The sequence below is a fragment of the Pleurodeles waltl genome, chromosome 4_2, assembly GCF_031143425.1.
Source record: "Pleurodeles waltl isolate 20211129_DDA chromosome 4_2, aPleWal1.hap1.20221129, whole genome shotgun sequence".
Taxonomy (NCBI): domain Eukaryota; kingdom Metazoa; phylum Chordata; class Amphibia; order Caudata; family Salamandridae; genus Pleurodeles; species Pleurodeles waltl.
In genome coordinates, this window is record NC_090443.1 from 154958284 (window position 1) to 154984568 (window position 26285).

Below are 26285 nucleotides of genomic sequence, written 5' to 3' on the forward strand. Positions count from 1 at the left end.
TTAGATAATGTATTCTTTTCAGAACCCTGCCCCCCAGGATATTGCAATGTTGCAATAAGCAAGAGAATTGCAATATCAGCACTTTTGTAAAAATCACACCATTTTTACAAAAGCACCATTTAAAAAATGATGCTGATCTTCCTTTTATTGGTTCTGCCTGCTGCTGGATCAGTAAAAGGAGGGTGAGCAACAAACCAGAAGGCAGAAGAGGTGTTAAGTACTGTTGTTGCCTGCTGGTTATCACTTTACAAATGCCCAAACCTCCTCCCTGCAGACCTCCCAAGATACCGACGAGGGTATACCCAAACGACAGGGGCTTCTTCCACTTGGGTATGAGCATGGCATGGCCCTGAGGCAGCAGGCGTTCAGTGACTGTATCACTGGGTGGTGATTGCTGCAAACACAAAGTATCTCTGCTTTAATGACATGGTTCTTATGCAGCACATCATAGAGACAGGAATTGTAGACAGCCAATTATTTACATCTAAAAAAGACGCAAATAATCACCTTCTTCAAAGCCATAGGACATTAGTGACTGTGTTGTGCTGCAGAATAGCAGTGTACATAGCTGTTGTTCAAGCTGTGCTGCATAATCAATATCTGTGCTGATTTGCAGTTGGTAAGAACTCTTTGTTACAAAGCAGCTAATTAAAAAAAAAAACTTTTCAGGCCTCTATGCAACACCTCCAAACAGAATTTCAATCTCTCGCACGTGTAGTGTATACCCACACTAACTATAAATGGTGCACACATAGCCATATGATTTTGCGTATTCACAACTTTTGATTCGGCATTGATTCTAGACAAGACATTTTCTAAATCATGGCAGTATGTGATCTTCATGGTAAAGGGGACTACGTTGTTGGTGGATATCATGGAAAATGCTATACCCCATTTTAGCTTGTTTCTTATTTGAAGCTGAATTGTATTTTTTGTTGGTATAACGGCAGTCTTTAAACTTGAAGTTTGGATACCTCATGAGTGTTTATCAAGCTATCTAGACAACCAAGAACATGGCAGGTTTATTTTCTATTTTATAATTACTTCTTCCACCTCTATCACCAGGACACACTTCTGTTCCGTTTCCCCCTTCCTGAGTCACCTGTGGCAATGCCCCATTCCCACAACTGCATTCACCCCCTGGTGCTCATTTGGAATGAAAGTGATTGGGTGCCATGGAGAGTAGTTTTTTTAAATTTAAATCTGTACTTTTTGGCATCAGACACCATCCTATTCCAAGGTGTGCTGCAGCTGGATAATGTGTGGGGTCACAGACTGTGACTTCACAAAGTGTGCAGAAGTGTCAGACCAATGATGGAGCAGTATTTTCAGACATACCGCAAATTATGGTGTGTGGGACAACAAATGTTGGCTTTTAGTATCGCAAAATTTGCCATCCATGGCAGCAAATTCCTGGGGTAGGGGGGTTGTTTTTTCGAACAACCATTACAAAAAACCTTCAGTGTAGGGCATTCTCTAGCAAAGCCTAAAACGTTCTCTTATAACTTTAGTTCTCACATCTTCATTCACAGCCATGTTTTTACCTCATAAACTATTTCTTCCACATTCTTCGACAGCGACAAACTCTTGTTCTTATCAATGCTCAATTCACTTACACATTAAAACATGTGTTCAACCCTTTCCGCTATTATTAACACCTCTTCTAAAGGTGGCTCGGCCTTAATCCATAACTCCTCTTTCATTTCGTCACTCTTGCATTTGAGAACAAATTGATCTGTTCATCAAAAGAAACTTCAAAGCAGTAATGTAATACTCCACTGACTTCCTTTTCTTGTTACCTCATGCCAAAGTGGTATCTTTCCATGATGGTACTCACATGTGGAAGATAATGTCAATCTAGTTGTAGTAGACAAAGCTCATACTTATTAAGATCCCTCTTTTCTTCCAAGCTCATATCAGGCAAGGTCCCTACATCTTCCCGCTCTTCCCCATCTAGACAATGCAATAACAGACAGTATTTCTTTTCAGCACTAAGATTTGTTCCACATATCTTAGCATAATGCCCAAACATTATTTTCCACTTGCTCCACCTAATGTAATGGGTGGATCACCTGGACTAATCACGATAAACTGCGGTGATGTTATATTCTGCATTTTTTTAAACTAATTTGAAATTCCCACATATTAAACAAAAGACAAACTTGAAGGATGTTGCTATCCTACCACCAATACTGATAAGGCATGTAGATATATTATGTCCTTGACTGTTAATACTGCCCTTGACAATTAATCAAAACCTTCACATGGCTGGATTCAGCATACTTAATTCTACTTCTCAGAAGTGTTAAAGTCTTACATGGCTTGAGCTTGTACTGACCAAAAACCAAGTTCAGGAGAGCCTGTCATCGCAATAGACAGGACTTCCCCTCAACAGAGAGGAATGAAATGAATAAAGTATGACAAGTACCTTATTTCCAAATAGTTCAGTGAAAGCACTCTTCCCTTTGCGAATTTACATTATGAATGCGCTATATGCTGACAAAAACAGACCTGGAATCACCAAATACATTGGTTTGCCCATGACCATTCCAGACAAGCACCAACTTTCCTCATCCAAGAAAGACTTATACCAAGATAAACCAAATGGGGAGTATGTCACCATTTCAAACAGACACCATGGGCCTGATTACAACTTTGGAGGAAGGTGTTAATCCGTCCCAAATGTGACGGATATACCACCAGCCGTATTACGAGTCCATTATATCCTATGGAATTCGTAATACGGCTGGTGGTATATCCGTCACATTTGGGACGGATTAACACCTCCTCCAAAGTTGTAATCAGGCCCCATGTCTTCACCTATATTGGGCTGAGTTGTCCGACGCCGATGTGTACACCATTAAACCAATCACCAGAGATGGCCACCTAGACATCATTCTGCTTCAGTTTTTAGGGGCGATTGGTCTTGTTTTTAAACAATTGGACCAATGTCTATGGTGCTTGGGGCCAGCATCAAACCTTGAATGCATGCACATTTGATGAGATATTCTACCGGCGACTGAGCTGGTTTTTCTCATGCTTCAGCTGTTTTCTGGAGAAGAATGGTTCTTCAACTTTAGTGAAATGCAGAGGCACCCCACCAACAGAAGAGGCTCCTCATTTACTGAACGATGCACTTTTACTTTACCATGACCATTGCCGTAACTCACTTTTCATTGCCCCTCACTCTCTCACTCGTTTTTTCATTCATCCTCAGCAGCTGTGGCAGTATTTTCATTCTCCGAGCACATTTTCCTCAAAACGTCATGTCTTAGCCAACAACAAATACTCATTGAGACATCTCCATCTTGTGGTGTTATTCCTTCATAAGCAGCACCCCATCCTCCTCGCCAGTGTAACAAAGTGACACTTCAGGAAGACACACTTGGGACATACAAAGATAAGTGTCTTTTCTTGAACGCCTCAGCCATCAACTGATTTCATTACAAGACCAGAGGCTATCACCATGCATTAATATCCTTTAATGCCACTCCAAGCAGCAGTTTTTTAAAGAAAACAAAAAGTTCTGGAATAGCACCCTTAACCCATAAATAGCCCATTAACAGAATTTTCTTCCTCTTTTAATCGCTGTACCTGAACAGATAAGTAGCAGTTTTTTTCTGGTTAATTTATATGGAACTGTTAGCCTTATTAAAGTTTCCAGTTTTTGGAAACATGCTTCATAGGCATTGCTTTCTTACATAGGTATTCTGTGCAAGTGACTTTTATGATTTATTTATTTTTTTTAAATATTGTTTATATGGGTTTTAATATTATGTTGATTATTGTTGCATTCTTGCCAGTGGTTTTGGTGACCTTGAAAGGGGTTGCTTTTAGCAGCGGACCTCAGTTTAGGTTGGCGGTTTGTGGTGTGAATCATTTTTAACAGCCTCGCCCACGCTGAGGGTTTGCATGTGCCACCCAGAAATGTCTTGTTTTCCCAGGTCACGTGCAGTCTTAGTTTGAACATGCCGTTTTTTCACACCGCCTAGGCATTCTCTGTTGTACCAGGTCAGACGCAGTGCAAGTCTTGAGCATGCCGTTCTCACACACCACCGGGACATCAGTTCAGGTGCGGTTTTCCTTGTGAGCACACCGTTGTTTTCATTTTTAGAAAATATTTTTCTGCCCCTGGACACAGCGCACTGATGATTAGAGGAAAGTTGTTAGATGTAACCTCTGTTTCTATCACAAGATTGCAGCCATCATAGTTTGGGCCAACAATAATTCATTTTTAATAGATATACGCTAGTGTTTTAAAGTGATTCCTTGATGACAGTTGATCGTTTTTATTGTTACCTTATTGTACGATTGGTTTGATTTGCATGTCAGGAGATGTCTGTTAAAGACGCATTTTTCTTATTAATTTGATTTGGTGGTTCTTATTGACATTTGTATTAGAATGTCTAATTCTGAAGTAGAGACCATGGAGATTCCTGAAGGAAAGATCAGTGAGGAGATAATTAGAAAACAAATTTAATCTGAAATGAGAAGTTATATTCAAGAAACTATTGAAAAGGTAATGGATCAGAATAAGAAAAAGGCAAGTTCGAAAAATGAGTTTTGGTCTCTGTGAGATGAGGATAGTGACAAAGAAGTAAAACAAGGCAAGAGAAAGATGAAGTCTAAGCATTTGAATGAGTAGCCAAGAGGCTCAGGTAGATTGGTTGGTCAAAGCACCAAAAGTATGTGAGGTTCCCTTTGCAACACACAACAAAAGAGAGGTGTCCTTAGCGGTGCAAAAGATATGAGTTCAAAGAACGATGTAATTGATTCCGATTTTGTTTTCAAGGAAGGATGAGGAAAATTTTTACGAGTATGATTTGGATGTGGATAAAGCTGATGAGGATAAAGATGAGTTGTTTGAAGTTGATGAAGGTCCTCTACGTCAAAGGATACAACTAAAAATCCCCTTGGTGAGGAGATGTTTTCTCCATTTGATATTCGCCATCCCAGGAGTGCAGATTGGTGGCCGTTAGAGCACGTGGCTCAGTTTATAAACAAATGGATTAGAACTTCATTGGATTAAGAGGTTAGAAATATTTTGAGAGCTGAGAATTCAATAACAGTTCTTGAGGGGAAAGTTTGTGTGATACCAAACTTGGATCTAGAATTAATTACCTTCTTATTTAAGACGGGATGGATTCCAAGAAAAGGACGTGAAGGGTCTCTGAAACAAGTGCAAGACAAAGTTTTGGATCTGTTAGGCCTACTAGCTTGAATTTTGAATATGGCTGAGGAGGCCTATTTAAATAAGACTCCTTTGGACCTCGACTTGGTCAGAGGTTGGAGTCAAAGGGCCATGATTTTGTTAGGCAATTCTAATGCAGCACTTAATGCAGAGAGACGGAAAGCAATTCTGATGAAAACTAATCGAAAATTATGTGATTTGGCGACTTAAGAGACCAGTGATGATCAAAAAGGGTTGTTGTTGGGGGAGAATTTGTTCAAGAGCATAGGAAAGTATGTTTCTACTTTTACCGCTTTAGAAAAGGTGCAGTGTATTATGCGTAGGAAGCTCAGCAGGAGTGTTTTTGAAAGTGCCGGCGGAACGGGGCTATCTGTCAGCTGGGGATTTCAAAAGTCCCATGTTGGACAAAGAGGAGGTCGAAAATTATCAAGGAGGTGCGAGCTCCAATTTTTTCCCTGAAAGTGGTACAGTTCAACGAGGTAGAGGAAACAGGACTCAAGGACAAAGTTCATCAGGATTTGAAGGTGAACACAGCAATTATTTCAGTTTTTTTCCAAGAAAAGATAGGAGGTTGTTTAAGGTTCTTCGAGAAAGAGTGGGAAAAGATTATTCGAGATCCTTGGGTGTTAGAGACTATTCAGGGCTACAAAATAGTATTTTTAGAAACTCTGTGTCAAAGGAGAAAACCAAAGGAACTGTTTCTGAACAAAGATCAAGAGTTGATAGTGGAGAGCAAAATTGCAAGTTTAAAAAAAAAAAAAGTCAGTAGCAACGGAAGACATTGGCCCTCATTATGACATTGGTGGTAAATCCCACTTACCGCCACGCTGACGGCCACCGCGATGGAAATCCGTTCACGATATTATGACATACACACACCAACCCAACAGAATTCAGCCACACACACAAATCCGCCAGCCCAAAGGTCAGTGATAAAGTGGGGGTATCAAAACCCACACCTTTACGTCAACAGAACAATGCCCACCACATTATGACACACGAACCACCACGGCGAACATTCAATGGCGGTACTTACCGATGCGCTCAAAATGGGCACCCACAAAAAAAACACCATCACATTGGACAATTCAAACAACACACACCTGACACCCATACACACACCACACACACCCAAACCACTATAAAACACACACACACCTTACCCACAACCCTTTACGACTGCAAATCATTGCCACCAGGGAAACACCAAGACCCCTGACACAACTAGAGCAACACACTACTCAAACCTATGCACCACTAACGCACTCCACATCACACACCCCAACACATTACCCAACACATCCTCACCAACACACATCACATAACACCCATGGCACCACAAACATACCACTGTTTAACAGAGGAGGAGCTAAGGGTCATGGTGGAGGAATTCGTCAGGGTAGATCCACAGCTATTTGGTGCACGGGTGCAGCAGATATCAATAGCCAGGAAGATGGAGCTGTGGCGGAGAATCGTGGACAGGGTCATCGCCGTGGGACAGCACCCCAGAACTAGGGATGACATCAAGAAGAGGTGGAATGACCTACAGGGGAAGGTACGTTCCATAGCAGCAAGACACCAGCTTGCTATCCAGAGGACTGTCGGTGGACCCCCGCCTCCTCCCCCACAACTCACGGCATGGGCAGAGCAAGTCTTGGTAATACTGCATCCTGAGGGACGGGCCGGAGTCGGAAGAGGACTGGACTCTGGTAAGTTAACTCTCTACTACTATCACCCCCCTACCTTCATGCCATTACATACCCTCACCCTCACTCCCATTACTCCAGTACATCCCACACACCCAGCCATCACATCTCACTCATCCCAATGCCAAGCCCTGCATGCTGTACCAATGCATGGACACCCCTCAAAGCCCTGCATGGGCACTCACCACTAAAGCATGCACACCATAGAAAACTAACAATCCCACCATACACCAACATACACAAGTGAAAGCTTGCAGGACAAATCCAACCATAGAGGGGAAGCCACAGCTGTACAATATGTCAGACTCATAAACCATAACACATAATTTACATCCCCACAGGTACCCCAGCCAATGTCAGCGGAGAGGAGGTGCCGGCACTAGCCATTCCCCCAACTGAAGAGGCCCACAGTGATGGAAGCAACTCTGGTCTTCAGGATCTGGATGACCTACCTGGCCCATCAGGGACCACTGGACAGCCAGTTACCCAGGCCCAGACACACACCACAACAGAGCCTCCCCCATCTGGAAATAACACTCCCCCATCTGGAAATAACACCACAGCATCCACCCAGCATACCCACTCCTCTGTCCCCAGGACACGTCAATCAGCAGTGTGTCCACCTCTACAGGGACCCCAGGCCATACCTCCTACCCAAAACCATCAGGGACCTGGGGTCAATAGCAGTGGGCACACGGTTCAGGGGACAGAGGCACGGGCCACCAGGGACACTGGGAGGACTGCTGTGCGCCAGGGGGAGGACAGGCCCAGGGAACTGACTCTCCAGGAGGCACTTGCAGACATCCTGGGATCCTATCAACATTCCCAGGAGACAATGGGCCAGATCCTGGACAAAGTGCAGGAGAACTGGCAGCTGCAGGAGGGACAGTACCAAGGGATCCGGGAGGACTTTCAGGCCATCAACAACACCCTGATCTCCATAGCAGGGGTGCTGGCAGACATGGCCAACATTATGAGGGAGGCAGTCTCACACCAGTGGGCCCCTGCCACTAGCCAGACATCTGAACAGCCTTCCACCTCCGCTGCCGCTGGTGGCCAGGAGGCCCCGCCACAGGACTCAAAGGCCACCAGCACCCAATCCTTTGCAGAAGGAGAACCACCCCGCAAATGGTCCCTGCGATCCAGGCAGAGGCCAGAGAACATTGCCAAGACCCCCGCCAGGAAATAAGACTCTCCTGATTGTCACCCTTGGGTCCCACTCAGTCACCCTGTCCACCTTGAACTGCCATTGCTCCCCTTCCTATGGCCCCTTGGACAATGCACCTGTGCTACAAACAGACTGGAACGATACCCTGCACTTTCCTCCATCACCCCATCCCATTGCCCTTTCCCCCTATAAGTTAGCACTTCAATAAACACCCTTTGAAAAAAATCTATTTGGAGTATGTCATGTATATCAAATATGTATTCATTGAAACAGGTTCAAACATTGTAAATTAACTGTACATTGAATAAGGATAGATTAATGACCTGTAGCTGGCTGTAGTGATCACAACAGGAGTATATATCCGGTCACCGACATCTGAAAATGAATTGCCAGAGGGAATAGTAAGTGGGCTTGGAAGAGGGAAATATCAGCATGCCATTGCCACACAGATTACCACCAAAGTAATTGAAATGTAAAGTTTCGCTGTCCTACCTGTGTGTCATTGGAATAATTGATGGATCACAGATGTTTTGTTGTCCTCATACTCTGCCTCCTCATCCTCACTGTCCACAGGGTCTACTGCTGCCACAGGGCCATCTCCAGTCTGCTCCTCCTTCAGAAAAGGGACATGGCGTCTGAGGGCCAGGCTGTGCAACATGCAGCATGCCACTACTATTTGGCAGACCTTCTTGGGTGAGTAGCACAGGGATCCACCTATTAGATGGAGGCACCGGAACCTGGCCTTCTGGAGGCCAAAGGTCCTTTCAATGCTCCTTCTGGTTCGCCCATGTGCCTCATTATAACGTTCTTCTGCACTTGTCCTGGGATTCCTCACAGGAGTCAGCAGCCATGATAGGTTTGGGTAACCAGAGTCATCTGCAAATACTGAGGGACAACATTTAGCCGCACACTATCCTATATGGCCCACACCACACCCATATACCAACATCTACTTGGCGGTAACCAGGGCTCACCTATTAGCCACACCCTATGCCGCTGTAGTTGGGCCATCACATTTGGGATGCTGCTATTCCTCAGGACAAAGGCATCATGCACCGACCCAGGATACTTAGCATTGACGTTGGAGATGTAGTGGTCCGCCAAGCACACCATCTGAACATTCATGGACTGAAAGCTCTTACAATTCCTGAACACCTGTTCATTCTGCTTGGGGGGGACAAATGCAATATGTGTTCCATCAGTCACCCCAATTCTGTTGGGGAAAAGTCCCATTGCATAAAACTCGGCCTTCACTGTGGCCAAATCCTCAACCTGGGGGAAAACAATGAAGTTGCACATGTGCTTTATCAGGGCAGACAACACTCTTGTCAGCGCATTTGAGAACATTGGCTGTGACATTCCTGCTGCCAAGCCCATTGTCACTTGGAAAGAACCAGTTGTCAGGAGATGGAGTACTGATAGCACTTGCACAAGAGCGGGGATCCCAGTGGGGTGACGGATAGCAGATATCAGGTCAGGCTCCAATTGGGCACACAGCTCTGTGATTGTGGCCCTGTCAAGTATATAGGTGAGGATAATGTGCCTGTCCTCCAGTGTTGCCAAATCCAGCAGGAGTCTGTACACTGGGGAATGTCTCAAGCTCCTATTCATCCGCAGCGCTAGGAATCTAAGGGACAAAAGAGTGAGGAGCCTGTCACAAACTGAACAATGGAGCTACAACAGTAGTTTGCATTATTTAAACATGTAATGGGTCAGTGTGATTTGTCTAGAATGTGCTACTTTCTCTTGTGACGCAGCATAAATCCAGATGCCCCCCCCTTGAAACAGCAACTACCTGTCCTGTGTGGAGGGATAGGTGGAAGTGAGATAATTCCGCTGACATTGTGCACCGTGGCAGGAGGTGGTTGGGAACCGACATGCAACTCCTCATTGAATGACATTGGGCCCTATGGGTTACATTGGCCAATGGTGATCTACGCCGACGGTGACGGAATGCAGCGCCGTGGACGTGACCGCCATTTTCTACCAAATTAATCACTTGCTACCTGACCTTCCATAGGAGAGGACCTATACTGCACGTGCTGCTGTGAGCTGTGTCTGGAACCTACCATGGCCCCTGTGACCAGGGAAAGGGCCCCAGCCTTCACTTAAGAGGAGTTGGAGAGACTGGTGGATGGGGTCCTACCCCAGTACGGACTGCTGTATGGGCTTCTAGACCAACAGGTGGGTACACTGTGGACACAATTCATGTGGCATGAATGAGTGGTGTGTGTGAAGGCCTCGTGCAAGGGGGGTGGGTGGATGCCTTCTTTGCGGCGTACAGCTTGTGTGCTGGGCTATGTGTGTGCCAATGGTGATGGGAACGGGTATGGTGGGCCATATGTGTAACAGGCTGGACTGTTTCGAAAGAAGGGTATATGGCGTGCCATCGCCAAGGAGGTGCGGACCCTGGGGGCTATGGCAGGCAGAGCACACACTGTTGCAAACGGTGGGAGGAAATGAGACACAGGGCACAGAAGAGGCCAGAGGCCCAGCTGGGGATTTCCTCCCAACAAGGAAGGGGTGCCCGTCGAACCCTGACTCCCCTGATGGCCTGCAAAATGACAGTGGACTATCCAGAGCTGGATGGGTGCCTGTGGGCATTACAGCAGCCACAAGGGTTTGAGTACAGTGCCCATCATTACAACTTACGCATGGTACGGTGGTATCTGGGTGATGGCTGTGTGTCAGTGGGTGCCCCTAGGCCAGGCCTGACATAGCAGTGTAGGTCCTGTGGTGGCTAGGGTTCTAAAGGGATAATCCTGCTACCTAGCTTGCAGGCATCCACTAGTGGTCAGGGCTGCGTGGGTCCCAGGTGTGCTGCAGATGGTGGTGTGTGCCCCTCCTCATGCCTTGGTGGCCAGCGAGATCAGTAGTGGAGCAATGCATAGTGCAAAGGCCTGTTTCCTGTGTGCGAGTATGCTGTGTACACCAACCCAGTGTATCCTTTGTCTCTTCCCCCCCTTTTTTGTTTTGTCATCCTGTCCTTATGTGCATTAGCATCATCTGGCAGAGGAGCAGAGGCACCGGCGACAGAGGGAGCTGCATCCCACAGGACCCAGGAGGCAGAGCCCACTGACGCTGAGGGCCCCAGTGGGACGGAGGGCGAGGGGAGCACCACAGCGGAGACTGGAGGGGACAATACAGACTCTGATACCTCCTCTGATGGAAGCTCCCTGGTTGTGGCAGACACTTCTGTGACCACCCCAGCTACAGGTACAGCCGCCACTCCGTACCAGCACCACCCTCCCAGCAGCCCCTCAGCGAGTTGCCCGTGCCCACTCACCCAGGAGGGTGGGCATCTCCTTCGCCCCAGGCACCTCAGTCCCTGCCCCAGTAAGCCCTGCTGCCCTGATTGAGGAGGCTATTGACCTCCTGAGGTTCATCTCTGTAGGGCAGTCAACCATTGTGAATGCCATCCAGGCGCTGGCAGCCCAGATGCAACGATCTAATGCATTCCTGGAGGGCATTCACACTGGATTGGCGGCCCAACAGAGATGGAGTCAGGCTCTGGCCTCCTCTCTGATGGCAGCCATTATCCCTGCTTCTACCGCCCACCCTCCAACTACCACTTCCCTGTCCCATTCTCCTCAACCCTAACCCATCCCAGGCACACATACAGATGACCATGCACACAAGACAATACCCAAGAGTGTCACAGGCAAACACAAGCACCACACTTCATCCCACAGGCACTCACACAAACACCATCCAGTTGCAGACACAACAACATCCACTATTCCCACTGTCTCCCCCTCCTTCCCCTACACCACCTCCCTCCCAGCCATGTCCACACTCACACCTGCATGCACTACATCATCATCCACTATCTGCATCATCACCACACCAAGCAGAACACACATCTCACTGGCAGAGACCTCCACAACATCCATGCACACGTCCCCTGTGTCCTCTCCCACTGTGTCTGTCCTACCTCCTAAAGTACACACACGCAAGCACTCAGACACCCAACAGCCATCCACCTCACAACAGCATACAGCCCATGCACCTGCACCAAATTCCAGCAGACACCTCCAACAACCACTCCCTCATCCTCCACTCCCATTCCTTCTCCCTCTTCATGCCCCAATGTCCCTAAAAAACTGTTCCTATCCACCATTGACCTCTTCCCTACCCCTCCCACTGTCCTGCACATATGGCCATGGTATCACAATCCCAGCCAAGCACCTCAGTCACCTCAGTCACATAGTCCACAGGCCCAGTTCCATCAGCACCTACTCGTGGTGGAAAATAATCCAGGCCACATTTACTGAAGGGGAAGGAGCCTTCACCAGTCAGCCTAAAGGGGAAGGATCATGCACCAGTAGGCAAGAAGGGCAAGGAGCCTGCACCTGCCACCACAAAGGGCAAGGAGCCTGCACCTGCCACCACAAAGGGCAAGGAGCCTGCACCAGCAGGCAGGAAGGGCAAGGAGCCTGCACCAGCAGCTGTGACAGAGCCCCCACCACCAACCATGGTTGTGCATCCATTTGAGGGTGCAAGGGGTGTTCTGAAGCCTCCGACCACTAGCAGCACCATGACAGTGTATCCGTCCGAGGGTGCAGGAGCCTCCCACCACCAGCAACACAACCACAGTGCATCCGTCCAAGGGTGCAGGGGATATACAGGAGCCTCCCACCAACACAGTGCAGCCGTCACCACCGGCGGACACAATGTAATCCTACGTTCATGGGCTGCTGTGTGGCCTGTCCACCCCAGAACCAGTGGGGTTTTCACCCACTTGAGAGACTGTGGCCTATCACTCCCCAGGACCAAGCACAGGGCATTTTGCCCCCTCTAGAACCAGTGGGTAAGACACCCACTCGACAGACTGTGGCCTTGCACTCCCCAGGACCAAGCGCAGGTCATGTTGCCCACTCCAGAACCAGTGGGTAAGACACCCAATCGAGAAACTGTGACCTATCACTCCCCAGAACCAAGCACAGGGCATGTTGCCCCCTCCAGAACTAGTGGATAAGAAACCCACTTGAGAGACTGGTCTTGCACTCCCCAGGACCAAGCAAAGGGCATGTTGCCCCCTCCAGAACCAGTTGGTAAGACACGCACTCGAGAGACTGTGGCCTATCACTCCCCAGAACCAAGCACAGGGCATGTTGCCTCCTCTAGAACCAGAGAGTAGAACACCCACTCGAGAGACCATGGCCTAATACTCCCCAGGACCAAGCAGAGGGCATGTTGCCCCTTCCAGAACCAGTGGGTAAGACACCCACTCGAGAGACTGTGGCCTATCACTCCACAGGACCAAGCAAAGGGCATGTTGCCCATTCCAGAACCAGTGGGTAAGACACCCACTAGAGGGACTGTGCCCTATCACTCCCCAGGGCCAAGCACAGGGCATGTTGCCCCCTCCAGAACCAGTGGTCTTGTTTCAGGTCCCGGCTGAGGTACCCCCACCCCTCCCCCTGAGGTGCCTGCCTGTTTACCAACTGATGCCCCTGCAGTGTTCTCTCTGTGTTAATGCAGGTGACAAGTGGGGCCTTGGACTTTGGGCTGTGGTCATGTGGCCCACGCAAACTGAGGACTGGCCAGTGTCCTTTGTTCTGTAAATTTGTAAATATCTGTTACATTGCCTAAATTATTATTTATACTGTGTTGATCTTATTACAATCACTTTGGTAACTTTGTTTTGTCCTTGCATTATTCAGCTGGTTTAGGGGGATTAACTTGTTTTCTTGTACATCTGGTTGTGTGTATGGTGTGTGTGTTGTACATGTGTTTCACTCTCTTTTACCTCCCCCCTCCCTTGTGTGCTAGGCGGCTGTACTCACCATCGTCGTCTTCACCGGCTTTGGTGTTCATGGTGGAGCACAACGTAGAATATCATCGGAAATACATGCAGTTTTGGTTCCATGGTGGAGTGGTTCTTCCCTGTGTCTCCAAAGGTGAGTCCTTTCACTTCTGAGGTCTGTTTCCGCCAGGCTTTTGATGTCATTGGTACCGCCCCGGAAAAGGTGACGGATTGTGTTGTTGTAATATGGTGGACGGATCTTTGACTTCCGCCTGGCTGAAGGCAGCTACTGCCATGGTGGCTGTTGTTTCCACCCTGGCGGTTGGTGTGGTGCATTGGCTGTCTTTCGGAGATCTTTCTGCCATGGTCAGAATTTGGCAGTAATTATCGCCAGCCTGTTGGCGGTATTACCACCACTTTATCACCGACCGCCAGGGTCGTAATGAGGGCCTTTGTGTTTTTAAGCAACCTTTTCTTAGTAGAGAAAAAAAAAAAAAGGATGGAGACCTGCAATAAATTTAAGGGACTTGAACAGATTCCTGGTATACAGACATTTCAAGATGGAGGGTATCCATCTGTTGAGGAACATGTTGTTAAGGAACGTGAAAATTAGACTTCAAATATGCTTATTCTTCTATCCCAATGTCCAAGGACAGCCAGGTTTATCTTCAATGTAGATGCAAAGGTCCAATATCTGAGTTTTGTTGTCTCCCTTTTGGTTTATCTTCAGCTCCTTGGTGTTTCACCAAGGTCATAAGAGTAGTGGTTGCTTTTCTGAGAGAGAGAGAGAGAGAGAGAGAGAGAGAGAGAGAGGAGTGCATTTGATTGTTTATTTGGACAACATTTTAATAATTTCCCAGAGTGTGGACCAGCTTGTCAGTGATCTACAGTTGACGCAGGAGGTCCTGGAATCTTAAGGTTTCATAATGAATCTAGAAAAGTCTGTTCTGAGTCCATCCCTGATTTGGAGGTTTTAGGTTTTTCAATAGATACTGTGAAGGTGATATTGTGTTTACCAGTAAGGAAGGTGAACAAGATGAAAAAAGAGATTTGTTATGTGTTTCTAAAGGAAAGTTTAACTTTGAGAGAGGTGGTGAGATTGCTGGGTTTGCTGTCATCTTCAATACAAGAGTTTTTTCCAGGAGCGTTGCATTATTTTGCTCATCAAAGGTTAAAGGCATGAGCTCTACAAGCAGGCTTGTGGTATGGAGACAGAATATGTCTGGCTTTGGAGGTAAAGAAGGAATTAGGTTGTTGGTTGGACAATCTTGATGCTTGGAATGGACTAGCAATTTTTGGGTGCATGCCGGATTTTGTTTTAGATTCAGATGGAAGCCTTTCAGGTTGGGGTGCCCGCTTGGGTGCTCAGGAGACTGGTGGTTTATGGTCAGATTTGGAAAACAAATTTCATACCAACTGTTTATAAATGATGGCAGCTTTATATGTGCTCATGAGTTTCAAGAATGTTTTGAAGAACAGCGTAGTACAGTTGAAGATGGACAATGTTTCTGCAGTAACTTCTATAAGTTGGTTAGGGGGCTCTCGATCCGGTGCTCTTTCTGATTTAGCAAAGGAGATTTGTTTTTTTTTTGTTGTAGAGCGAAAGATCAGTTTGAGAGCAGTATAGTTGCCTGGGAAGGACAATGTTGCTGTGGATTGGAATTCAAGGAATTTGTGAGACATTTCAGATTGGAAGCTTTACAGATCATATTTTCTGAAAATAGGTAAGATATGCGCCGTTTAGATGTGGACCTATTTGCCAGCAGATTAACTTACCTGACTCAGAGGTATTACAGTTGTTTTTTTGATCCAGGAGAATCTGGAATATGTGGGACTGTTGGTGCCCAAAAAGAGGTATGGATCCAGTGGATGCACCTGTTGTGAATGCAGTGATTTTTTTTTAGTAAAACAGTTTGAGAGAGGTTTGTCTTACAGGGCCATTAATTACTATAGGTCAGCTGTTTTTGTGGGTCTTAATCTTGTTGGCGGTCGTAGGGTAGGCAATAAAATTTTGGTCTGTAGAGTTATGAAAAGCATCAGGTTGAGGAGACCACCTGTGGTGAGCTATAAGGTTTTATGGTATGTAAACAGAGAACTCTCTTTGTTTAATTCATGGCCTAGTAACAAGTACTTGGGGTTTAGGAAGTTATCAATGAAACTGGCGTCTTTATTGTCCTTGACCTCCTGTAGTAAAATATCTTATGTGAAGGCTTTGGAGGTAAGTGATAAACTTTCTGATCCCTTTGGGGTAACTTTTGAGATAATGAAAACAATAAAAATGATGTTGGAAACTATTTTTTATCCAAAATTTGACTCATGTAAAGAACGTTGTGTGGTATGATGTTTGAAGGAATACAAGACTTGAACTGAACTAAGACTTGAGATCTCATGAAAAGAATCAATTGTTAATTTCTTTGGTAAAACCTTATAACACTGTGACAACAGCAACTATTGCTAGATGAATGCAATGGGCAATGCAATGCAAGAGGCGGGCATTGATTTACAAAACCTTACTCATCATTCCATGAGAGATGTCATGGCCAGTAAGGCATTTTGGAAGGGTGGTAGGTTGGAAGACATATTAAAAGCTGATGATTAGTCAAATACTGAAACTTTTTTAAGACATTGCTGTAAGCCCAATTGAGCATATGACTGAAATAGTGTTGGAAGACTATCAACAGGCATAATGATAGCCTCCAGTCTTGTAATCAAATGACGATTTTCCAAGTGTAATGAATAGAGAATCTAAATTTCAGGAGCCTAGCATTATCCACCCTCCACTCCCTTAATTCATGAGTACAAAAAAAGTGTGTGTATAGATATATATATATCATGAATTAGCTGAAAGGGGTGGTTTAAAGTTGATTTATTATTTAAGAAATATTACAATGGATGTTTTTAGTAAGTTAATTTTGATTATTTGGAGTATGAGTAATTTAATGGAAAGAAACTAATATTTGTGTTGATTTGTAGAGAACAACCGAGGACGTCTTTGTGGTGTGCAGATGGTGTGAGATCTGGACTTACTGGGTGAAGCTTGGATTGGCAATTAAAAGGTGAAGAGTATTCTGTTCATGGACTATTTATGTGTTAAGAGTTCTATTCTGGAATGTTCTTTTGTGTTCTTTAAAAGACTGCTGCTTGGAGTGGCATTCAAGGATATTAATGCATAATGCTAGCCTCAGTGTCTCTTTAATGAAATCTAGATTATCTATTCATTAACTTGGACAATTTCCATTCCATAACTCTCTATCTCAAAATTCCAATTCCAAGTTTCCCAGCAACATTAGAGATTTTAAGAAGGAATCTTGTGGCACTAGGTCCATATCATATGACACATCATAGGACATGACATAGAATACATTAGTAAGCAAGAACATTTAGAGAGAAAATGATCATTAACCTGTTGTGGGGTCATCAGAGAGAAACTTTGAATCGAAATTACATGACTGTTGTCGTACAAGATGTGCAAGAGATATGTGTGTGCCATAGTTGCAAAGCAATAACAGAGAACTTTAGGAGATGTCAAACAAAACTTAAACTCAAATTAAGCAATTTACTCTTATGCACAATATTGGGATAACCGAGTAAGGAGTTTCAGAGTGATTGAGAAATAGGCAATTCTTAGGAAGTTAGAGTGATAACCTAGTACTAAAGGTGTGTAATTAAGTATATTTTACGTCTTTCTTGAAAACATCATGGGAGGAGGTTAGCCATATTGTGATGATGAGAGGCTATTCCTCAAAATAACCTTAATTGAAACTGTGCATTCTTTTCCATGTTGCTTTTGCAGCTGCAAAGGCTGGTGATCTCCTGCAGGGTGACATCTAGATATTTGGTGCAATCAGTGGTGTCAGGTTTGCAATCCAGAAGAGTGAAGGAGGCTAGCCAATTTAGGATGGGTAAATTAGCCTAGGGAGCCATATATCCACAATTATACTCCGCACCTACCTCTGATGTTTGATTAGATGTGATTTGATGAAGCAACAATCGAGGTGTGCACTTTTGGTTTTCTCAGGTTGTCGCTTTAATGTCAGAGTGAAATCTTAATTATGTAAAAGAGTTTTATGAGGCGTTTTTTGCAGAGATATCTTACCCTTTTATGAATATATCCTGATAATTTTGAATATGTGTTTGTTGTCCATTTTACTTTCTGAGCTTTAGTTCTGCAACAAAGATATTAAAGTTTTTTTTTTGCCATTTTCGCCTGCTCTACCGAGTATCCCAGAACCTGCTTGCTTTCTTACTGATGAAAAACAAGTCATACAGGGGAACCTCTCCACACAAGTCCCCAGCTCCGTGCAGTTCAGTTCACCACAGGCTTGAAGAGGAGTACCAGTATTCCCATAGAAGCCTTCTCTAGTTGACATAATCGTCACTCAAATACTCCAAGAATGACACCAAGATTTACCACACACTTCTCTTGAAGACAAACAGTGGTAACCTTTCTCTGCACGTTCTCTCCCCAGGTATGTGTTTTATTTGACAATAAGAAACGTGTCTGCTTTAGAAAGAGAACATTAAAAAGGTTAACTAAGTTGTGAGAGAAATCATACCGCTTTTTTTGACAGTGCTTTAAAGTAGCATTGCAGAGCTACATTATTATAAATGTTATAACTTGAAAATAGAGTGAACGCAGACCATGGTCCCACCTCTCTGTATGAAGCGGTTGCACTGCGCATTTGCCAAACATATATATATATATATATATATATATATATATATATATATATATATCTCAACCAATACGTGGTATACACTGCCTTTTACCTGGCTTTTGGCTGCTGATGGAACCCAGCCAGAGCCAAGTTCTTCTCCAAATGTTATTAAAATCAAACATGAGACAAAACAAGTAAACACCATTAACACCCATCACGCAAACCGAATTGGCACTCAATGATCTAGTTGGCACATCTGACGAAAAGACACATTACGCTCTCTGCTGAAGTACGCCTGGCCACCTTGTGTGATTTCACAAGCTTTCTGGCATGCATTCATGGCATAGGCCAGGTATTTGCACAGGGGAGAAAAAATGCTCTTGCATTTAGTTCCTGGAGAAACATCCTCCAACTCAACATACACAAGAAAACAGGTCTCACTTGGAGAAGGGTAGTGAGAGGGTGACAAATTACTTGAGTAGAAGTAGGGATGTTTACTACCTAAATGCGTCAGATTTGTTGTCAGATTCAGGTAGTAAGCAGTAGCACCTTTGTTTTTGCTTATGCAATGTCCATAATCAGAATTCTTCATTTTAAATACTACCTTATTACACATCTTGTCCTGGGAGGACGCCTTACACCTAGGAAGCCTCTTTGCTCACATAACCGCTATCATATCTTTGTATCCATATTTTTCATTTCAAAAGTCACCTTTTCATTTGAAATGCTTCAAACAACCCTTCATGTTGTAGCTGTAAGCCACCACCATAGTTGGCGCTAAGGACTGTTATGAGCTGAAGTAAAGTAAGAAAGAATTATATACGAAAGAAACACGTAGGATTGATCAGGTGACATTTAAGGTGCTGTACTGCGGTGTACTCAAAAGACAGGCAAGTTACACAAAAAAGACGCCTTTACCAAACTGGACTAGCAACAGTGCTTAAAGCAACCAGAGTAACAATAGACAGAAAGTATTCTGGCTGATGTGATGTCTGTCATGGAAACGTGAGAGCAGATAAGGTGAGAAAAGTGCACGAAATTCAGGAAAGGGATTTAGGGGCACATGTACGTACCATTTTTCCTGTCACAAACGGTCCGATTCGCAGAATTGGACCGTTTCGACAGGAAAAAAACATTTTGGTATGGACAGAGCCTATTTTGCGATTCGGTAATCGATTTATCGAATCGCAAAATAGGTTTGCGAGTCGCAATTAGGAAGGGGCGTTCCCTTCCTAATTGCGAGGCGCATCGCGATGTAGCATTGTTATGTGGCCGTGAATGCGGTCACAAAACAATCGCATTTAGCACCAGTTTCAAACTGGTGCTAACCCATTCGCAAACGGGAAGGGGTCCCCAGGGGACCCCTTTTCCCCTTTGTGAATAGCAGCAAAAATATTTTTTCAGAGCAGGCTGTGGTCCCACGGACCACTGCCTGCTCTGAAAAAATGAAAACAAAACTTTTCATTTTTGTTTTTGAAATGCATCTCGTTTTACTTTAAGGAAAACGGGTTGCATTTAAAAAACAAAAAAATGCATTATTTAAAAGCAGTCACAGACATGGTGGTCTGCTGTCTCCAGCAAGACACCATCCCTGTGAGGGCAGCCATTCCCAATGGGGTCACAAATTACGACCTACCTCATGAATATTCATGAGGTAGGTCATTTGTGACCCCATTGGGAATCGCAAACAGTGTAAAGTACACTTGTGTACATCCAGTTTTGCGAGTCGCTAAGACTCGCAGTTTGCGAGTCGCAAAACCGGATCTTTGTACATGTGGCCCTTAGTCTCCAGCAGTACGCACTATGGAAGATGGTATTGTATATAAAAGGTAAATGTATTTGCAAGATAAACCATATGGTCCAGTTTATTATTGCCACACATTGAACCAGTGCAAAATACATTTTTAAATAGAAATAAAATAAGTGCAGGTTCCCAAAGAGTTTCATGGTAGTCTGCTGCCAGTGCTGTTGAATGCTCTGATCGCCAACTACCAAAGCTGGCTGATTTTGATTCCACCTCAACTCTTTTTGTACTACACCCTATAGTTCCTGTCTATATCACTAGTGCAGGGCCCTTTTATATTGCTTTAACCCTTTGTCACTGTTTTCCTATATGTGTCTTCCTCCATCCTTTTCTACCTCTCTCTTGCTGGGCCATTGCCTGATGATAAAAAATAAGCTATGGTTCCCAAAAATAGGTGCTGGCGCTGACCACCTGCCACCACTGGCCTAAATTCAGCCATCTAAGTGCTTCGAAAGCTACCGGTATGAAAATTGCGGAAAGGTGAACACTATTTTAGTCAAGTAGGGATGCAAGATAACTTCATGCCCTAAAGCCAGCAACTTAACCAATTACAGAAGGTCACAATGAGGGAATGTATAGGTGAAGTATCTAGGGATTCGTAGAGGATCAATGCAGAATCAACAGATCCTAAAACCAGAAGAAAGCACCAACCATGTTATCAACTCAACTTAAGATCGCAAGTACCCAACTCCTGTGGGGCAACAAAAACAAACCATGGTTTAATGTAAAACCAACACCTTCCTTCATGCAGAATGCATGTAAGCTAAGGGTCTCGAGGAGAATCCTGGTTAGGCTGTTTTGTAGTTCTTAGTAATCCAGCAACAAATGCTGCCTCCAAACACTTATGTTTGCACATGCAGAGTGTGTTTCTAGTAGACATGATGGACCCTGTTACAAAAAGGAGTCCAAAGTGTGTGGTTGGTACCAGTGTCCCCATTCAGTCCTATACAGAGCCCTATAGCACTAATTCACCCAGGTTATTTATACTCAAAATGCTTTCCAACATGCCCTCTTTGGTGGCCTAGGTGCAAAAAGATGATAGGCTCGGTTTAGCTCTTGATGGACTTAAAGACTAATGGATTCACAACTGGCCCACATTGCCCACTGATTGTTAGTCTCAGTCATGAGGCAAAGAGTTGTTCTTGCAATTCTCTTATCATGAACTGCAAGAATGACTCATAAACAGGTACGTGGGGACTTGTTCTGTATTTGCTTCGCATTCAATTACAGACAGGCCATCTTGATCCCTTCTCACAAAGTTTCCGGTCCAGGGCAAGTCCTTGTTCCCTCAGTGGCTTAACCCATCCAGTCTCTTCCACGTGCGACCCTTGGTGTGAGGAGCCCTGGTCCCAAGCCTCCCTCAGGTTCCTGGCTTTTTGCTCAACAACAAGCACTCAGTTCTTTTCACGCCAGTTAATAGTTAAGGTATCGCATGCTTGTGGTTAGCTGAGGCACATTTAGCAGCCTGTTAAATCTTACCTTCCTGCAAAGAGCACTTGTGCCTGCAAATCCGTGCACTCCACTAGCACCCAGGTTTACTAGCACCCAGGTTTGGCTTATTTTGCCCCCCAAAAATATCCCTCCTCCTAGTGCTCAGAAAAAGAAGTTCTGTGTGACATCTAGATGTACCATGGAGGCGCCAGACACACATTTTCGAAATACTGCAGCAGCGAAATGATTACAGAAAGGCGCGCAGTTAAAGTTTTAGCAGTAATTATGTCTAATTAAAATAAGCGTACATCGCCATTAAACCTACAACATTTCAATGAAGGTGTTCTCACTGTGTTATTCCGAGTGAGCACAGGTTCGTTCACAGTAAGGTGTTTTACATAAATTGCGACTGTGGTGTTTAAAAACCCACAGCTGTCCTGGAGGAGAATTAAAAAGACGCCATGGTCAGTAAAATGTGCAATTGTGTAACATATAATTAAACATGATGCATGTTTATATCAAGACTCAACACTACAAAACCTACATATTTTAAATTCAACCACAATGAGCAACTGCAGCCGGAGTTCAGAACCAGTTCTAGGTTACACGGGGCAGAAGTAAAGAAATTGTTTTTTTTTTCAGTAGTACCCATCTCCAATTCCGGTGTTGTGATCACAACATCTACAAATAAAATAGTCATGGCATGAACTCTTCTCTATAGAGATCGTGCATTATCACAGCAGGAAGAACCTTAGAGATATATATATATATATATATATATATATATATATATTCCACAAGGCCTGGACAAAATCTGTGAATTCTGGTTACAATTTTCCACTAAATACCGATATACTACAGGAATTGTACATTACTTTAAAACCGAAGTGCTCCCTTACATAAAAGTTACACTTGAGACACTGGCTAACCATGTTTCTGCAAAATTTCCTAAAATATCAGAAAAAAATAGATAATTTCGCATACCTCTGTTCGGAACCTAAACACTGAATGAAAAAGCCTGAATAAGAAACCATATAAATAACAATTGTCTTTTATCGAGTTTCCGATTTATCATAATTTTCGGCAGAGGAGTAAAAAAAACATTCCAGAAGAATCAATTACAAGTTCGGGTTTCAGTATAACCACTAAGTACATAAATGATTCTTATTGAAATTAAGGTTATGGGTCCCAAATGTATGTCCTGAGAGTCTTTCACAGATCCTGAACATTGTGAATCAACGTTGGACACCTCTGAAGTCACTGTGGCAATGGCGGTCGCACCACCGCTGGGTGAAGACCGCCATATTATGACCATGGCGGCGTTCCCAACAGAACACAGCCAAAACACCGCTAGTATCACTAGTGCGGGCAGACCGCCGCAGCCAGCGGTAGGCATCTCCAGTCAGTCAGGGACATGTTTCCGCCAACCATATTACGACCCAGCACACCGGCAGGATTTCTGGAGCAGTCTCACCGCCATGAAAATGCTGGTGGAAACGACCAACATAAAAGGAGACACTCACCTTCAGGAACGCAGACACGTCTGCAGCTGCCTTGGAACCCGAACTGGAAGTCTTCCCACTGTTCCTGCTGGCCATACAACACCTGTAAGTACACCCACCTAGCACACACTGGAGGGAAGGCCATTAGTACACACCCACATACAACACACAACCCTGCCATGGCTAACCACGCCGACACACACATGCAAACATACACTCGTACCAACAATTACATCTACATACACACAAACAACACACACCACGGCCAACATACACATGTCATACACACACCACACCGCACACACACCCACCACCGCCACTGTCAGAAACATCCACACACAACACCACCAAGCCTGCAGGTAAGGGGGATGTGCTGCATGTGGGGGTGTCATTAGTAATGGTGAGTGCACATGTGGTCAATGTATGCAGGTCTGCTATTGTGGTGACAGTGGGCATGTTGTTGATGAATCTGGGAGTGATGATGTGGTGAAAGTAGGTGTGAGCGGTGTAGTGACTGTGAGAGAGGAGTGAGTCTGTGTAGGGAGTTGATGTTGTTGTGTGTGCATGTGTCTGTTGGCTGTGTGCATGGCAGAGGTGGGACTTGTGGTGCCTGTGTTTGTCTTTGCAAACCATGTCTGGTGAGGTGGATGAAAGCTGGTCTGACTTTGTGCTCTGAATGGATGTGGGGAGAGGGGTGTGGGATTGAGCACAGGTAGCGCTGGAGGAGGGAAGGATGACAAAGGAACACTGGCTGCCATCAATGAAAAGGGCAGAGCTTGAAAGGATCTCTGCAGGCCAGTCAGGGCACCGGAAGGCATTGGTCTGCTGCATCTGTGATGCCTGACCATGGATGGCATTCACAATGGCTGACTTGTCCCACAGATATGGACCTCAGGAGGTCAAAAGGCTCCTCACTGAGGGCAGCGGGCTGGCAAGGGCAGGGGCGCCTATGGCAAAGGAGATGCCCACCCTCCTAGGTGAGCGGGCATGGGCAACTGGGTGGGGAGCTACAGGGTGAGCAGTGCTGGTAAGGGGGGTGGTGGGTATGGATGGTGCTGGGCTGGTCCAAGTTGGGTCTGCCACTACCAGGGAGTGACCATCGGAGGAGGAATCTGAAGAGGATGTTGTAAATCCAGTCTCCCCATGGCACTCCCCTTGTCCTCTGTCCCACTGGTCGCCTCGGCTCCGCTGGACTCAGCCTCCTGGGTCCCGTGGGCTGCAGCTTCCCCACTAGCCAGTGCTCCTTCTCCTTCGCCTGATGATGCTGATGTACACAAAGACAGAGGAGGAGAGGGAGGGATGGAGGGTGGGCGAGAAAGAAAGGGTGCAATGGGTCAATACCTACACATCATTCACACAGACTGACAACCAAATGAACTGCTGGTATGCCATGCCATTGTATACCTTTACACTGTAATGCTCAACTTTGGGAAATCAGAGGGGAAACAGAAGCTATGCACTCTAATCCAAATAATGTGGGAACATTAGCACCTTTGAAAACTTGAAGGGTCATACAATGCACAGTACTTGGCACACACCCATTGCTGTTTACCCTGTACTCTTTAGTCTACAGATTCCTGCATGACAAGGTAGCATGCCAAAAAATCCATCGATGATGTGGCCAGTCACGTTTTGCCTCTGCAGCCATCTATGCCTACAATCTGAGACAGTTGATTGAGATTGTACCAATTACCTCTGTCATAGTGGCAAACTATTAGTGATGGCAATGCCCTGACATCGCAGATATACTGATGCTGATGGAAGGAGCTGGTCACCCAAAAGATGACAAATGTCAGGAGACAATATCCCAATTTTTTTTTCCTACCTGCATGAGTCACCTTCTGCATGGATCTGGCAAACATAACCGATGAAATTCCTGCCAGGGTGGCCAATACCCATAGCCGATGTGGCACTACCAATGATCTACCTAGAAGGCTACCCAAACCCATACATGCCTACCATTAGGGAAGTGTGAGTGTGTACTTACCCCCTTGTGGCTGCTGCGCTGCCCTCAAGCGCCTATCCACCTCAGGGCAGGCCACCGCCACAATGAGGGCCATTAGGGGGGGTCAGGGTCCAATGGGCAACCCTCCCTCATTGGGAGGACATGGGTCCTGCCACTGCTTTCTGCAGTGGGTGCTCCGCTGGGCATGGACCCCCAGGGTCCGCATTTGCTTGACGATGGCAAACACAATCCCCTTCTTCTGATGGGCGCTGACCTGCATGGGTGACACAGACAGAAGGAGAAAGTCATGTAGCGTGGCATCACACCAACAGCAGTGGACTTCACACATCAGACACATCTCATGACCACTCAAACGTGTCTTTATGGCACTTCTGCATCCTTTGCCATCTGCATGCATCAACTCCGTGTGCGTCATCTCCAAGCCTTTCAACCCCACACACATCACCATCAGAGAGGACAGGAACACTGGACTCACCTGCTGCTCTGGTGCCCCATACAACTGTCCTTACAGGGTAGGACCCCGTAAACAAGCTTTTCCAGTTTCTCCTTGGTGAAGGCAGGGGCCCTATCTCCTGCAGAAGGCGGCATAATGGCTCCCAGAGACCGAACACAGCAGTTCACGCAGTGGAGGTCTTGCTTGCACGAGTGTCAGGAGTCAAGTGAGCTATGCAACACAAAATGGCAGTCACGGTCGCTGCATACATGACCGTCACCGCCGGCGGTGATCATCATTGGTCGCAGTCTCCCATAGGAAACAATGTTAGGCAATGAGGAGTTGCACGGCGGTTGCGACCGCCTACCGCAATGACGACTAACACCGGCAGAATTAGGTCACTTCCATCTGTCCTGTTCTTGCAGGACAGGCATCTGACATTTTACATGTAGCTAGTGTATTGTAGGTGAATGATAAGTGCATCATGTATGATTTTTAGTGACGTGTATAGATTAACCATGTTCATACATCATAGCAAGGTTCACACATGTGACATTCACAAATAGTCAAGTGTGTGTACTGATAACTACGACACAACATGTACAGTCACTTGCAGCATTGTAGATGGCCTAACCAAATGTGTGTGTTACCAAGGTACATGTAAAGTGTTAGGTTCA

The 26285-nt window shown here is 45.4% G+C and overlaps 1 long non-coding RNA gene across 2 annotated transcripts in view; it reads left to right on the forward strand.

Annotated features, from left to right (window-relative positions):
* The window catches only part of LOC138292430 (uncharacterized), a 65781-nt gene that overhangs the window by 29683 nt on the left and 9813 nt on the right, over positions 1 to 26285 (forward strand). For both annotated transcript variants that reach the window (XR_011202685.1, XR_011202684.1), the window contains exon 2: positions 16788 to 16870. This is a non-coding gene — a long non-coding RNA (uncharacterized lncRNA). The remainder of the gene's footprint in view (positions 1 to 16787; positions 16871 to 26285) is intronic.